The sequence below is a fragment of the Neopsephotus bourkii genome, unplaced genomic scaffold (genome assembly GCF_033783945.1).
Source record: "Neopsephotus bourkii isolate Nb327-2 ecotype Australia unplaced genomic scaffold, CSIRO-AGI_Nbou_v1 NB_272, whole genome shotgun sequence".
NCBI classification, from domain to species: domain Eukaryota; kingdom Metazoa; phylum Chordata; class Aves; order Psittaciformes; family Psittacidae; genus Neopsephotus; species Neopsephotus bourkii.
This window is the reverse complement of record NW_026900781.1, coordinates 6,623,302-6,639,005: the sequence shown is the minus strand read 5'-3', so window position 1 is coordinate 6,639,005 and position 15,704 is coordinate 6,623,302. Positions and strand designations below refer to the sequence as shown.

General features: G+C 41.9%; 1 protein-coding gene across 23 annotated transcripts in view; it reads left to right on the top strand.

The window, feature by feature from the left end:
• ATXN1 (ataxin 1) overlaps positions 1-15,704 on the top strand; it is a 224,250-nt gene that overhangs the window by 82,010 nt on the left and 126,536 nt on the right. For 2 of the 23 annotated variants that reach the window (XR_009724417.1, XR_009724416.1), the window contains one exon: positions 9,421-9,554. The exons of the other annotated variants lie outside the window; for them this stretch is intronic. The gene's annotated coding sequence lies outside the window, so the exon portion shown is untranslated. Of the gene's footprint in view, positions 1-9,420; positions 9,555-15,704 lie in introns of those variants that run through there. 23 annotated transcript variants of the gene reach the window in all.

The following is a 15,704-nucleotide window of genomic DNA, read 5'->3' as shown; positions in this document are numbered from 1 at the left end:
GAGCTCTGTTCAAGGTAGCAAATTATTGTGGCAATGTGTGAGACTAACTGTACCAGAGAATAAAGAGCAGTGCAGCATTTATGATGATAAAATAATTTCAGGTCATGTCTTTTCTTTCTTTGTTTAGTTTTTCTTTTATTACTGGTGCTGAAATGGCTCTTGCAGCGCAAGTGAGAAAACCAGACTGAACCTCCTGTTTTTTTGTTGGGCTCCCAGCTGGAAACCCTCCCTCGATTTTCCATTGATAAAAGTGTCACAAAGGGAATCTAGAGCAGAGGAACAGGCGGAAATAGAACAATATGAAGTTTTGGACTTGAATCACAAGAAGAGTTAACTAATGTAGATACAGTACTGGACAAGCTGCTGCTCCTTTCATGAACAGGTTCATTTAAGTGTGGTCTTTGCATTCGTGACTGCCCTCAAATCCATGTAACAAATCAGCTATTTATTGTCTTTACTGCAGAGGCTCTTTAACAGGATACTGCAGAGCATTTTCCTCTCTTCCTTTCTACGGACCACTTTATCTAACCTTCAAGAATTCAGAGTCACAACAGGGGCCAAAAAACCTCCCATACAAGAATGCTTTTATTGTTAATTTATGAAATACATCTTTCACTAATAAAATAAAGGTGTGACATTTATAGAGCTCTGATAAGGAACACAGCAGTAGAAAAGGCCCACGTCTCCTACTGTTCAAATTAAGAGCAGCTGATTTCAATGAGAGAATAAGCAGGCTGGCTAGATGCACAGGTTGACACACACATTCAGGTGTTCCCATAATGCTTGAAAAACTTCCAAGAATATTTTGCAAGTATTGAGAAGTAACTTCATAGAGGACTTCTTTCAGTTAAGTTACTGAGGTTACTTCGTGCTCCTTCAGAGTGTTTGGAGGGGGGAAATGACTTAGGTTTAGTTCCATTAGGTGGTTATGGTTATGCTTTTTATAGACTTTCTTAGTATTTTATGACTAAAACAACAGCTTCTCTATTGCTGCTGTGCTTGACCTCCCTGTCAGGGTGGAGGAGCTGACTGATGCTTGCCAAAGTGTCTGTGTGTTCAACCTCTTGCCACCCAGTGTAGGTGACTGTCTGCATGCAGTGGTGTTGAGGAAGGGGCTTGGAAGCACCTGTGCATGACAACTGGTACATCCCTCATCATGCTGGGTGCCGGAGGGAATACGATGGTCTGTGACCCAGAAAGCTTGAGCAAGACAGTGATCTGCTTTCTGTAGCTGCAGTAGGAACAGCAGATGCTCATCTTCCTAGATAAGTTCACAGCATCCTGCTTGTTTCAAACTTTTTAGACCTCTTAAGCTTTACTGTGAAACACCGTGGTTGTCCTCTTGGTGTACATTCCCATGCAAAAGACTAAGTACTACTCTTCTCTTTGCCTCCTGTTCTTCTCTGACTTTTTCCCCTTTCCCTGTCTTTCTTAAATTTGCCATAATGCCACAGCACCACACACTGAAGCCTGTTTCCTAGTTCTTACAGCTTATTGGGAGGGGGTAACAAGAATGCACGCAACTATTGGAAGTATGGGATGATAGTATAGCATGATTCTGTTAAGTGTGATATTGTTGGCATGTCTGTTATTGCAAGGCTATAAAGGAAAATATGCAAAATAGTAAGTGATCAAGAAGGAAGACTGGAAGTAGCGTTTGGATTTAATGGACGTTTTCAATCACTTCATCTGACCCTATAAAAAAATCGAGCTATTGTATTTTGTGCTGTTTTTTCTCATTAATTTTTTATTGGGCCATCCTTCCTTTAAACAAAAGAAAAGAAAAAAAAAAGGAAATGCAAGAGAAAAAAATACTTTTAGCTGAAAATGAGTAAGAGTAAATCGTGGCGTGCCACCTTAATAATACTGTTAAACAGTTGCTTTACAATGAAACAGACTGAAACCTAGGAGGACTAACTGATTGCTTGAAATGCTGCAATTTGTCTAGCATTTTGACTGTGCAGGAGTTTTTTCTTCTTGTCAGCACAGGGAAATAAGAGTCGGTAAATACAGTTTCTACTTGCTGCCACTCTGCCTAACATGCTATTTCCATGCAGGGGAATGGATTTTTCATGCCTATGCCTTATTTCATCATAATGAAAATACATGAGAGGCAAAATGTGTCCTTGCCTAAGATATGTAGTCCATGTATGAGTAAATGTGGCAACACAGGCTATTTATTTTGATCGCTGTTTTGTGGAATATGCAGTAACCACATGCAAATACCACATACAGCAGAGGAAAATGCTAAAAGCCAATTCTTAGTAGTTACTAAATGAGATACTTGTTGGTGAATGATTACAAATAAAGCTACCCCGCATTGTCCTTAAGAAGCTCAGATTTGGAAAAGGCATGTTATCTGTATTAGTGGGCAGAACATCCACTGAATCAGTGTTTTGGTTTAAGAAAAGGTTGCCAGACATCAAAGGGAGGGGAAGCTGTATTGCTTTTTGGTATTGGTGCCAGAGAAGCAGAATAAGGGAATAGAGGAAAGGGGCAACATTCTGAAGGTGGATTTTTGTGTTGGGGTTTTTTTTTAATGTTACATAAAAAAAAGTAGAACGTTTACCAGAAATTACAGCAATTTAGTTGAGTGTTACGCTTTGGACAGTCGTAACACTAATAGGGTGGAAGCAGCATAAGCAGTAGCTACAATTATAGCTGCAGTTACTGAGAGAAATCCATGTTCTGTTACTTGAACACAGCATTCACTGTCTGCCTGAAAGGCAGCAGTATCTTAAACAGGCAAGGGAAGAAAGTTGTCCTCTTTATTTTATTGTCCACATGCATTTTTGAGAGCTTGTGTGCATGACTCATTGAAGAGGTGAAATGCAGTTCTTCCCTTGCACCCAAAGCAGTTTAAAGTCTTTAAAAAAGAGAGTGAGTATGCATTAAAAATGTATATATGTAAAAAATTAAAGCACTGGTCTGAGAGCAAAATGAAACTGCTGAGTTTGTATTCCTTGTAGCCCACTAGAACTTACAGGTCATGCACAGATTATTCAAAGGGTAATTTCACTTACATTTGTCATTACGTCTTGTAGTATTGTGAGCTCTTATTTGCTTCCTTTCAGTGATGTGCCAACAAACAGATTACTTTTCTTTGTAGATGTGATTGCATTTTATTCATTAGAGAGATTACAACACATGACTAGCTGTCCCTTTAAAGCACTGGCATTTATGCTGTTCATAAGAAATGTGTTTATGCTTTGGATAGAGATCACTTGGTGCCGGTGTTAGTCAAATTAGGGCTGAAGTCATGGAAATTTTGACTTTTCACTCACTTCATGAATCCTGGCAATTTAGTATGTATGGTGGGCACCTCACTGCAGTTTCCAAATGTAAGCAGATGGTGTGCTCAGGAACACCAGGATATAAAAAAGTATTATTAATACTGGTTTTGTCTCCAAAAATAAATGAAGGAGGCAGGTGTATGGCTGATACAAAATGGCATATTCCCATTAAGTAAAGCTACACCAAGAGAGGCAGAATGGAAACCTGTTCCCCCTGCCACTACTTTTAAGAAAATGCTGGAAACAGCTTCTGTAGTTGTCTGTGTTTGTGTGTTTCTTCTGTTCTCTTATACTGTCTCTGTAGCAAAAAGTGTTCTCCAGTCATTCTTTGTTATTTTTCCAGGTGACCAAACACTTTCCAGCAGGTATCACCCTCTTCCCTTTCTCCAAATGCTTGTTATTTCCATTTTTCCTGTTTTTCAATTTTGACTACAAGTATTTCTTCTCCTATCCCTGCATCTCCAGTTATAGTAGTGGGATAGGATGTCTTCACTCCTCTCCTTTCCTGCCTTTCACCCCTCAGGATTCACACATCCTTAGGAACTGCTTGAGCTCAAGGTCAAGTTACGTGTTCATGCACATGATGCAACAAGTCCAACAGAATAGTATGTCTCTGTGATTTGACAAAGTGTTAGTTATATTTCTATAGTGCAGAGTGAGGGAAGAAGTTGGTGCATTTTGTGTTAGGGTTTGCTGTGTGACTAGATAGATGCTTTGGAAATCCTGCTGTTTGGGCCTGCAGCATATTTCTCTCTGGACTTTCCAGTGGGTAACATTGCACCAGATTGGTTTAGCTGTTCCCATTCAAAATGTGAAATTTGTGTTGCTTAATTTTCAATGAGGATGTAATGTGATAGTAAAATTGTTCTGTAAAGGGTCATACACTGTTTTACTGTCAGTTTGTGAGGCTGAGACAGAAGGAAATGATCAAAAACACTCAATGCTCATTATTTATTAATTGAGTTCTGGCAGAGCCTTGCAGTGTTCTGGCTTTTTTGTTTGTTTCTTTGTTTACAAACAAAAAAGAAAGCACAGTTCACAAAAAAAGAAAAAGGAAATTTGTGAAGGAAGATTTCTGACAAAGGAGAGATGGCATTTGGGAGTGTTTGAGGGGAGGTGCCTTGGAATACAGAGAGGGCAACTGGGCTTCACAGTGTCACCCTCTCTCAGTGTCACTCCTGAAAGAGAAGAATACTTTAGAGAATAGCAGACCATGAACCTTAGATACAGGCATGGTGGGTTACCAGAAAATATTTATCCTGTAAGTTCTGTGGTGGGGATATTTTAAGTGCTTTTTCTTTGCTGTTCCTATGGGTTTACTCTTTAAAAGTTGTAAGTGCTTCTTCTCTTCTTTTGTATCTCTTCCTTGTTTCTCTACATATTCAGGTAAAGAGCAGTACACTGAAATAATTTAATCTTTCTTTACTAACTGTGTTTTTTTGATTTAAAAAGTCCCAAAGCTGCTCAGAGCTCAATCTTTTGTTCTGCAGTGATTCCTGTGAGGACAAACCCTTTCATAGATGCTGTGGCCTGTACTGGAGCTCTCTTGAAGCCTGAGTTGTGAAGTTTACGCTGATGAAAGGTCTGAAGACTTTAGCTGCTGATTTCCTCCCCCTCCCATGGTATTTAAAATCAAACAAATATAGGTGGTTGGGTTTTTTTCTCCCCAGGAAAAGCTAAAAACACGTCTCTGATCAACATAACCCTTTTGCCAAATTTTCAGGCTTTCTCCAGAGTCTGAAGCCATTTTAATATTTCAAAAAATTATTAACAGCAGCAGCAGCAGAAGTAAATCTAACACAGTCAAAGATGCATATTTATTTGCATATTTTCTTTCTCTGAGATGGGTGTATTTTTTTTTTTGCTGAAACTTTCTCACAGAAGATCAGTCTGAGGGAGATGTTGGCATGGAAGATTCTAATTAAAATATTTGCCAGAGTTGTAAAGAGCTAAGCCCAAAGCTTTTGAGGAAGAGTGTTGAATAGTCTTAAGTGTCTTGGTTGCTATGAGAATCATTTTGTTTGGGCAGCTGCTCTAAAGGTGTTATCTTCAGGTGGAAGCATCTTCAGTGCCCTAGACCCTGTCCTCAAGACAGCCATTTCTCTGCCTTTCACTTTCCTCTGCTGCTGTTCTGTGGAGTGGTTAAAAAAAAAAAAAAATTATCAAGGACATCATTCTTTTCAGGTCACTTAAACCCACATTGTTTCAGCTCTCCTTTCCCTGTCTGCTTCTTCAGCTTCATAAAATGTTTCTTTCCTCCCTTTGGATTAGAGGTGGAACCTAGAAGGCGAAACATGCAGTGAGGCCCTTTGGACTTCGTCATGCTGAAACAGGTTGCTCCATCCCTGGCAGAGTTCAAGGATAGGTTGTGCAGAGCCTTGGGTTACATGGTCTAGTGTGAGGTGCCCCTGGCCGTGGCAGGGGGCTTGGAAGTAGATGACCTTAAGGTCCTTTCCAGCCCAAACTATTTTATGATTCTGTGCTCTGGCCCTGTCCTCATCAGTTGACCCCCAGGGTTTCTTCAGCATAGTCCTTTCTCAGAAAATCCAGGAAGTTGTTTTCATCTGGTGAAACTCCTGCTGCTTTGCTCTGTTTTTACCCCATCAGTGCTTTTTGGAAGCAGCGATACCCAGCAGGAGTCTGTTTGCAGTTGCTCTTGCTCAGCTAAGCAGCTGTGGTGGTTCTTCTTGGACCATGTCAAAACCACTGAGCCTCCTGTTTTCCAGGTTGTGGGTCAAGGTCCTGTTGTCTCCAGGCTGGTTCCTACTTCTGGATAAAACCGGTGTGCTTAGCTCTCACTGCTGGATTTCCATGGGGAGGCAGCTCTGGCATGGGTATAAGGAAGAAAGGGAGTACATTCCAGCCAGGCCTTGTGGTTGGGGAACCAGGATCTGCGAGGTGCACCCATGTTTGGACACCATCTTGTTGATTTTGGCAGCATAACCAGTTGGGATGCAGAACATGTTTGCACATCTGGGTCTGCTGAAGAGAACAAGCAGGGCTTCAGTTTCAGGCTCTGGCTTATGGCATGTCTAGGAAATTGGTCAGGGCAAGGCTATCGAAACTACTTGCAGACATGCAAGATCCCAGTTTTCCCTGACTGTGAATTGGCTCCCTGAAGCACTGCTGAAAATCCCCCTCATTGTTCCTCTCTGCTCAAATCTTCCCCTGTTGAAGCTGGATGTAGTATTTGTATACCTCGCTGGTTGTTCAGGCTAAATTAATATTTGTAGAGCACACTGTGTGCTCTGTATTGAAAGGACTACATGGAACTGCCACTGCTTCTAGGCAGTTACATCCTATTCTTGAATGTTGTATGTGTACTTACCCAGGATAGACAAGACTTATTGCATTTGTTTGGAAAAACCCTGTTGGTCCCCTCGTATAGAATCATAGAATCATAGTATATGTGTGAATGCGTTGTTTTGCATAGGTGCTATGTTTATAGTAAAGCAGGAAATCTCTTCAGTTGAAGTAGTCCTGTTTCAAAGGTTGGGATTTGTGCTTATTTGCCATTTGTTATTCTGGTTGCCATTGCATTGCATGCTGGGGAGGTTGAATATATGTGGTTTTCTTAGGGTCTTTCCCTACTTATAGAAACCTTCAAGTGCATGCATAAATCTTCTAGCAATGCTTTTTCTTAAGCTGAGAACATAAATAGAGCAGATAATTGTCTGGTAAAGCTGATTGGTATTCCTTAAATCTTGATCTCATCTCTTGCTTATTCACACATCATCTGCACAGAAGATATTTCTGCCGTCTTCTGAACTCTGTTTCACAGACAGAGTGACAGTTCACATACACGAGAACAGTCCAGCGAGATGTTAAAAAATAATGATTTTATAAATCTTTGAAAAAACAAATTAGGATATTAAATGAAATCGGGGGGGATAAATCTGCAAAAAATAATTAATTCAAGCTAGTAAACATTTTTCTGGTCATAGTTATCAAAATTCTCCTGAAGCACGTGGAAAAGGGTGATTTCTCTAAACATCCAGGTTGCAGAGCATCTGCTGGAGGTGACAGCATGAGGAAAAATAAAACCAGCCGCAGTATCGGTTCTGTGGCATGGTTAGCATCGTGGCCCATGAGAGCAGAGCAGCACGATCTCCTGCAGGAAAACCTGGTGCTTGTAGCTCTTAAAAGCCAGGGTTCTGCTTGTTGAGTCATGCTGCCGTAAATCCTGAACAGCTCCATTGAAACAGAGGGAATTACTCCAGATTTATGCTGGTTTTGACGAAAAGAGGCTTTCCGCTGAATGTCTGGGCAGCCACTCACCAGGTGGAAGGGAAAGAAGTGACTCAGCATTCAGCAGTTGTGGCTGATCGCTGGCTTTTGCCAAGTGCAGAGTCACAGATTTCCCTTCTCATTTTTTTCTTCTCCTTCTCCCTGTCCCCCTCCTTTTTTCCCTGGGTGAGTGGCTGCTTTGTGCACCTTGCAGAAAAGAGGACTTAATTTCTGATGCAAGAGGGATGCAGAGGGGAACAGACCAGCCTGAGTCCTTGTTGTTAGCAAGGAACCTGTGGAGGGGCAGACCACCCTTGCTAGGAGCAATCAGTGCTTTGTTTCAGAGGTTTCAATGTTGACTTCTGCTTCTTGCCCACAGGAGATGAACATTTGTAAGAAGGATTTAGCTACGTAGCTGGCCTTGTATTTCTGTCTGCACGATAATAACCCAGCTAAGGCCAGTGACAGGAGAGCTTCCCATGAGCACACACAAGGGAGCAAAGCGTGTAGCAGAGCAGGGTGAGATGCAGCTGGGTGCCGCCTGAGCAGCTTCTTGCTTCCCCCCAGATTTGCTACGCCTTTTTCTGCCTCCCCAGCAAGCTCACCTTCTCTGAGCTAGCAGCAGTGGCCATTACCTGTACCCCAAAAAAAAGCAAACAAAGCGGGCAGAAAACCCCCATTGCTAGGTTCTAGGGCCATTTGCTGGTTGAGTAGATGCTGAGGTTTATTTTGGACTACCCAGAAAGGGGACTCCAAGTTTAGAAATGGTGTGAAGTTATTGCAATGAAAAGTGGGATTTAAAAACTCTAAATGGGGAAGACAATAGCTTACTGTAGATCTTTGAAAAACATGGGCTGATGAACTGAAGCTCCCTGAATGTTTCAGCCCATCTGTCTTGTTAGTTTCTGTGTCTTAATCACGGATTTCATGAAGTGTCTAATTTTCCTTTTTTAGCTTTCTGTCTTCCTCTTGTACAAAAGTTAAGGCAGGGAAATCATCTGAGCTGGATTTACTTTTGCATCCAAGAGAAAAGCAGGCTATAAAAAGAATTGAGTGGTGTGTGTGTGCTGGGAAACCAAGTTTGTCTGCTTTGGGTTTGGGGGGCAAGATTTGCCCCCTCTCACTTCTGATGCTGTGGTGGTTATCAGGAGAGGTGGGGAGCTCAAGTATAGGTGCATACCTTGCAACTGACAGTTTTAATTGTTTTAATTGTCTGGCTCTGATCTGTGGCTGTCTAAACAGCATGGACTGGCTCTACTGAAGTCACCAGCAAAATTCCCTTGCTGTCGCTCCCACTGCTGCCGCTGTTCCTGGCAGCTGTTGAAATGTACTGGCAAGTCCCTGCTCCTTCTTGCACCTCAGGAAGTCTGCAGTGACTCTTTTGAACTGCAGAATTACTATCTATTCATATCTGTGGGTGGAAAAGCACAAATCAACCAACACAAACGTTCTCCCCCAAAGTCAGAGCATTTTTAATGACCCCTCAGGGGGGATGTGCATCTCCAGGTTCTTCTGTGTGAATCCATCATATGGAGCCTGCTCAGTTTCTAGCAACAGTGGAATTTTTTGCCACCCCCCCATCAGCACAGATAAGGCCGTGTATATTTGCAGTGTGTACTATGCAGAAGACACTGATTGACATTAATTAGGAGTGGGTGGTGTGAAAGTGTAAAAATAAAATCCCTTTCTGTCAGGTTTACTATTAGAAGTGAAGTACACCGGTGTGACACTGGGTGCGTGTGAGTGTGCACGTGTGTGTGGAGTGGCGGGTGTCTATTCAGCATTTAGAACAATAGTGGGAGTGAAGCACTACAGGCTTAAATGTCTATAAAGGTCTAGGATTGCAACCTCTTTCTTGCGAGCTGCTCACTGAAACGTGCTTCAAATTGCTTCTTTTAAGTTCCGAGTTCAAAATGTGGTGCTAAAAAACATAGAGTGCTGCAGATTGCAACTTACGTCAGTTTAACTGCCCCTGCCTGCTTTGTGCTGTTACAGTGACCATTTTGAGAAGTGATCAAGAGGGACGATGTTTTTGGTCAGCATTCTGAAATTAAATGAATCACCATTTAGCAAGCTGGTATTGCTCTGGCTGATGATATTAATTCCTTCTCTGTGTGAATACTGAGAATAAGAAGCAATAAATGAATTCCACTGCGTTAATGATTCGTGAAGGGTGTTGTCAGATGTGGCTGGCCTTCTCTTATGAAATAAATGGACAATCATCTGTGCCACTTTAAAAGCATATTCTTTGGATCTTAACTGCATTATGGTATCTGAGCTCTAGGACTATTGCTTATGAAATTTCTTCAGTATCTGTTTTATGTGTGTGATACTGCCAGACGGTTATCTATGAAGCTTTTTAATAGCTGTCTGTCTATCTGCTCTACCTGACTGTTTACATTTGTTCCTTATGCAAGAAAGTGCTTCTTCTCAACCTAATTCACTGGTCCCTGAACTGAGTGACACTGACTGAAGACGTCTTCCCTCTCTTGAGGCCTTTCCATGCCAAATTGCAAGTTTGCGTTTAGTTTTCACTGATTATAGCAAAAAGACAGATCTTGTTTAACACTTCTGAAATTATGTGTTCCCTAATTTGTTCTTATTTTAAATGACCTCTTGTTAAGTGAACCCCTTTTTATTATTGCCCAGTGGTTTGACGGAAATGAGTTGCTAGTCTCATTTTCTAGGAGAATCTCTCTCTGTTGACAAACTGAACATTTGCTGGTGTAGAGGGTGGGAGTGACACCTCAGCTCTCCTCTCCAAGCCTGCAAGGTGCTGGTAGTACATGCTACAGGCACTGTGAGCTGTGGCTGCTCGTGCTGTGCCTGTGATCGAGATACAGAACTGTTACTTAGGCCTTCTGGTTAAGTAACATTTTCTAGTACATTATTTAAAATAGATTTAGTGTATTGGATTGTAAGTTAAGGGATAGTCTTCCTCCTAGAAGGAAAATGCCCAAGCTGACACACTGGTTTGCACTAGATTCACTAACATTGATGGTGTTGCTTTAGCATTGTAGTATGTCAGAACTGGCTCAAAAAACCCCAAACAACAAAAAACCAACCTAATCCTCCAAAAAGTCCTGTCTTGCTGATGCTGATCCTTCCCCTTACAGATTTTGGATGGTGTGTCATGTGCTGCTGGGAAGGAGCACGTGGCTTCAGCTATGAGAGGTTGCTGACTGTGGGAACATCGAGCTAAGGGTAGTGCTGGCAGCTATTTTCCAGCCAGCTTTGGTGTCAAGTGTATGAAGTACATGTGATAAAGCATTCCCTATACTGCATCACGGAGACAGGAATTCAGATGTTTCTTCAAATGTGTACTAAAGGTCCCTCTTAATAAGTGTAACTGCATGTGGTTTGTGATGGGGTGTGTAGGCTTGTAGGCAAGACGTTCGCTATGCTGTCCTTGGGTGAGCCATTGACACACCTCGTCTGCAACACCTTCATTGATGTGGATGGGGGAAATGTTTGAATTAACTGCAGAAGCGTAAAAAGCAATTCACAGGTACGCAAACACCGAGGTTTCCCCTGCATAGGGCAAGACACAGTTAATTCAGTTAAGGAAACCACAAGGAAGTTGATTTCTGGGTTTTGGTTTTGTTGTATTTGTTAGTATACCGGTTTGCTTGTGTTCGAAAGGGTTAAGCAGAGACAGGTTCATGGTTGAAGCTGCAGTGATGTGCACAGAATGCATGGCACATCTGATGTCAAAGAAGTTACTTATAATCACATATGTGTAGATAAAAATATACTGAGTTTTAAGCAGTGGGTTTTTCTTCTGGCTGTAGTTGCAATGGTACTACCAGTTAATCACAATTGAGTTTCTTGCTGTAAACCTCATTTCAGTGAATTGTGCAAAGACAGTGTGAACTATGAAGAGAAAAGAAAGAAGAAGAAAATGGGGGTGGGGGATAGTGGTGTCCTAGATTAGACTCAGCCGGTAACTCAGCAGCACGCAGCCATTTGCTCACCCCTCCCCTTCCCCCTTCTGGGCAGGATGGGGAGGAGAATCTAAAGAATGCAAATCCTATGGGTTGAGATAAGAACTATCCAATAACTAAAATAAAGTAAAATGTAGTGATAATAGAAAGAATACCAATAATAATAATAATAATAACAATAGTAACAGGAAACAAGAGAATCACAGAATCATAGAATAGTTAGGGGTGGAAAGGACCTTAAGATCATCAAGTTCCAACCCCCCTGCCATGGGCAGGGACACCTCACACTAAACCATGTCACCCAAGGCTCTATCCAACCTGGCCTTGAACACTGTCAGGGATGGAGCATTCACAACCTCCCTGGGCAACCCATTCCAGTGCCTCACCACCCTTACAGGAAATAACTTCTTCCTTATATCCAATCGAAACTTCCCCTGTTCAAGTTTGAACCCGTTACCCCTTGTCCTATCACTACAGTCCCTAATGAAGAGTCCATCCCCAGCATCCCTATATGCCCCCTTCAGATACTGGAAGGCTGCTCTGAGGTCTCCACGTAGCCTTCTCTTCTCCAGGCTGAACAGCCCCAACTTTCTCAGCCTGTCTTCATACGGGAGGTGCTCCAGTCCCCTGATCATCCTTGTGGCCCTCCTCTGGACTTGTTCCAACAGTTTTTATATTGAGAACACCAGAACTATACACAATACTCCAAGTGAAGTCTGAGGAGAGCAGAATAAAGGGGCAGGATCACCTCCTTTGACCTGCTGCTCATGCTCCTTTTGATGCAGCCCAGGATACGGTTGACTTTCTGGGCTGCAAGTGCACACTGCCGGGCTCATGTTAAATGAAAGCTTGGAAAACACAAGTGATGCACAATACAGTTGCTCACCATTCACCAGCCGATACCCAGCCTGACCCAAGCAGTGATTTGCCCTTCTGGGTAACTTCCCCCAGTTTCTGTACTGGGCATAATGTGCTGTGGTATGGAATACACCTTTGGCTACTTCAGGTCAGGTTTCCTGTGTCTGCTTCCTCCCAGCTTCTTGTGACCATCCTCACTGGCAGAGCATTAGAGATTGAAAAGTCTTTGATCAGGGTAAGCACTACTTTGCAACAACTAAAACATTGGTGTGTTATCAGCATTGTTCTCAAGCCAAAACTCAGTACTGCACCAGCTACTGGGAAGAAAAGTACAGAATTTGTCCTGGTTATAGCTGAAACCAGGACAAATTAAAAGACCGTGTTTGAAGTCATCCTCAGACTGTTTCTGTGTGTAAGGCCCTGTCAAGTAGTGTTCTTGGGAGAGTTACTCAGGACTTAAAATGTTCAATGCACATTCAGTGTCTTCTAGAATGAGACCTCTAGTGACTGAAGAATCTTGTGGCCTTTGGGATTGTATTTCTGTAGCTATGGATAATGTTCCTTGGTGACTTTAACCACTGAAATCAAACCTACCTGTATAGTGCAAGGGTTTCCCACCAGTAATACGTAACATGCAAAACCCAGGTCTTGATCTTCATACACATGAAGGCCACTTTATGCTCTTGGAGCAGGTAAAAAGGTCTTGAACCAGGTATAAATGGTCTTATCGCCTTCTTGCCCTTTTCACACTGATTAATATATTAGGCTCTCTAAACATGAAATACACAAGTAAGATGCGGGTGGGAAAACACTGTGTAGGTACATATCCTACAATGATTGGGTAGCTATTTGTAAGCTTGATTTAATTAGTTGGGCTGACATATGCAATCCGTTCAGCTTTGTGGGGGCTGGACAGTTTGTGGGCAAGCAGGAGGGAAATCCTGCAAGGGATGTGTCACTGTAGAACATTCTCATACTAAAATTTGTGGGGGAAAAAGGAAAGTACAATTAGAAAATGTGCTCGTGATCATCCATGCCGTGAACATCTTTTAAAACCAGAGTCTGTTTCATATGGTTCTTCAGTTGTCACCGTGCTTTTCAGTTCCCTGTTATAAAACAGAGCATTAAATTATTTTTAACACAATGTATAGAGACAGGGCCTGAAATAGGTTTTAATCAGTTGGACTAAGTCGTGGATGCATTGGAAGGTGCTTTCCTGTCAGTGTTTATAGAAGAAAATAGTGTTTGCACAGTTCAAATGCTTTTCATGTCAGCTCTGATCACATTTGTTTGCAGCCTAAGAAAACAGAACATCAATTTTTGTCTCAAAACTATTTTAACAAAACTTTTAAAATACTCATTTAATGTATTTCAGAAACATGGTAGTACTGAAAATGTTACTGTAACTATAGCTATAAAGTTAGAACAGAGCTGCTGTTATTTTTGGAGTGTGTCTAAACCAGTGATTTTTCAAGTGGAAAGGTTGGCAGAATTTCATTGTCATGTTAAATTCAAAGTTACTCGCTTCCTTCTTCCATCCCATCCAGTTGCAGTCATCTATTCAGTAAAGAGCAGAATACAGCAATGCAGGATTTTCTTTACAGGGACCACATAGGGAATCTGCATGCAGTAAGTCAATGAGTGCGTGAGCATCTTGGGTCTCCATGGTGCTCCCCTCGGATGAGAAAGCTGTAGTGCCTCCACTGCTCCGATGGCCGAGTCAAGCTTGGAGGTAGGCTTGTGGAGTGGCTCGAAGAGCAGCATGTCAGGGAGTTGAGTTGGTGTCTCCTAAGTCCCACCCTGGGGCTCTCAGTGTGGCATCATTCTTTTTCTGTTCTGCAGTTTAACGACCTGAGATGGGTTTAATACTGAGTGATGGTCGTAAATGTGCTGTTCAGTGCCATTGACTTGCATCTGTAAAATTCCTTCTGTTGTGAGAGGATGCTGTGGGGCTGCTGACACAACTTGTCTGGGAAGCTTTCTTTGCTGAGAGTGTTAAAGTGGCAATAATGTTTCCCCTTTGCTGGGTGTTTTTTTGCTGTGAGCATCAGTGATGCTTTGGTGGGTGTGTTGCTTTTTTCAGAGCTGTGCTTTTCATTTTTCACTTGCACTTAAATAGTAAACCAATGTTTTGTAACACCAGCATTTTCAAATCCTGTGATCACTGAAGGTGCCAAATGATTATTTACTGGGAGTAGAGGTTCTTCATTGTATCTTTATGCTAAATCAGAAGGAATAGTGCTTCAGGAATTTTTTTTTAATAGAAATAAATGATAATAACTTGATATTCCATGGCTCACATAAACTGTTGAAAGTCAAAAGACCATTTGCTTCAAGGCTGTGCATAATGATCTCATTTGTTATTATGTGGTCTGTCCAGGCTACTCTCAAGACGTGTAGGATTTCCTCCTCTCTAATGTTTCTGCATCACTATAACAGTTCTGAATACTACATAGATATTTGGCCATCTGGTTCTCTTAATTCCGCTGAATTTACCAGAAGAAAAAGTAATGTATTATGCCTTTCTAAATATAGTTCTTTTTCCATGACTGAAAATTGAATCACTTATTTGGTGGAAGACTGATGTTCTGTAGTTCTCCTTTGTTGCAATTTGCATATTCTTAGGAAAAGTAAACTCGAGTATTGTGGGATTTTTTTTTTTTATTTTTTTCATAGCATTTTGGGATCCAGATGCTCTGCAACTCTACAAGCCAAGGAAAGGTATTAGTAGCCTCTTTTCTTCTCCAGATTCTAGTAAAACCAAAGATCTTAAAATGCCTTAGAAGGAAAGGAAAGGCAGTGTGAAAAGAAAGCTAGCCTGCTGGGAGGAATAATTTAAAACAGAAATCTGAGGCACTTCCGTGCTAAATCCCAAACCTAATAAAACTCTTTGTGATTGGGGTTTCATCTTGAAACTGGATTTCTCGTTTGGAGCCTTCCACTGGCACAATGTTTTGTGAGAGGGTTCGGCGTGTGTTTCAGGGTTAGTATGAGTAGTTTCAGTTGCTGCATCAGAGTTGCAGGAGGCATGCTTGAAGTGGTTCAGATCTCACTGTGTAGAGGTACCACGATTTCAGTGAGCGAGTATGAACGCAACGACCTCCTCAGTGCCACTAGGAAAACAAGTGGTATTCCTAACAGTGAGAAGAAGAGGGACCAGCACTTCATGTGATGACAGTTTCTGTTTGGCAGCCAAGTAAATGTGTCAGGAGGTCACTGATGAGTATCTATAGCAACCGGGGGACTGAGAATGGCTCTGATGGGCCAGTGTTGCATGTTGGGCAGGACCCCAGGCAATGAACTGTGATATGACCTGATTAGGACTAAGCTACTAACTGAAATTGATAGTATTTATCAGCCACAGTCCTTAAAAATCAGTGGA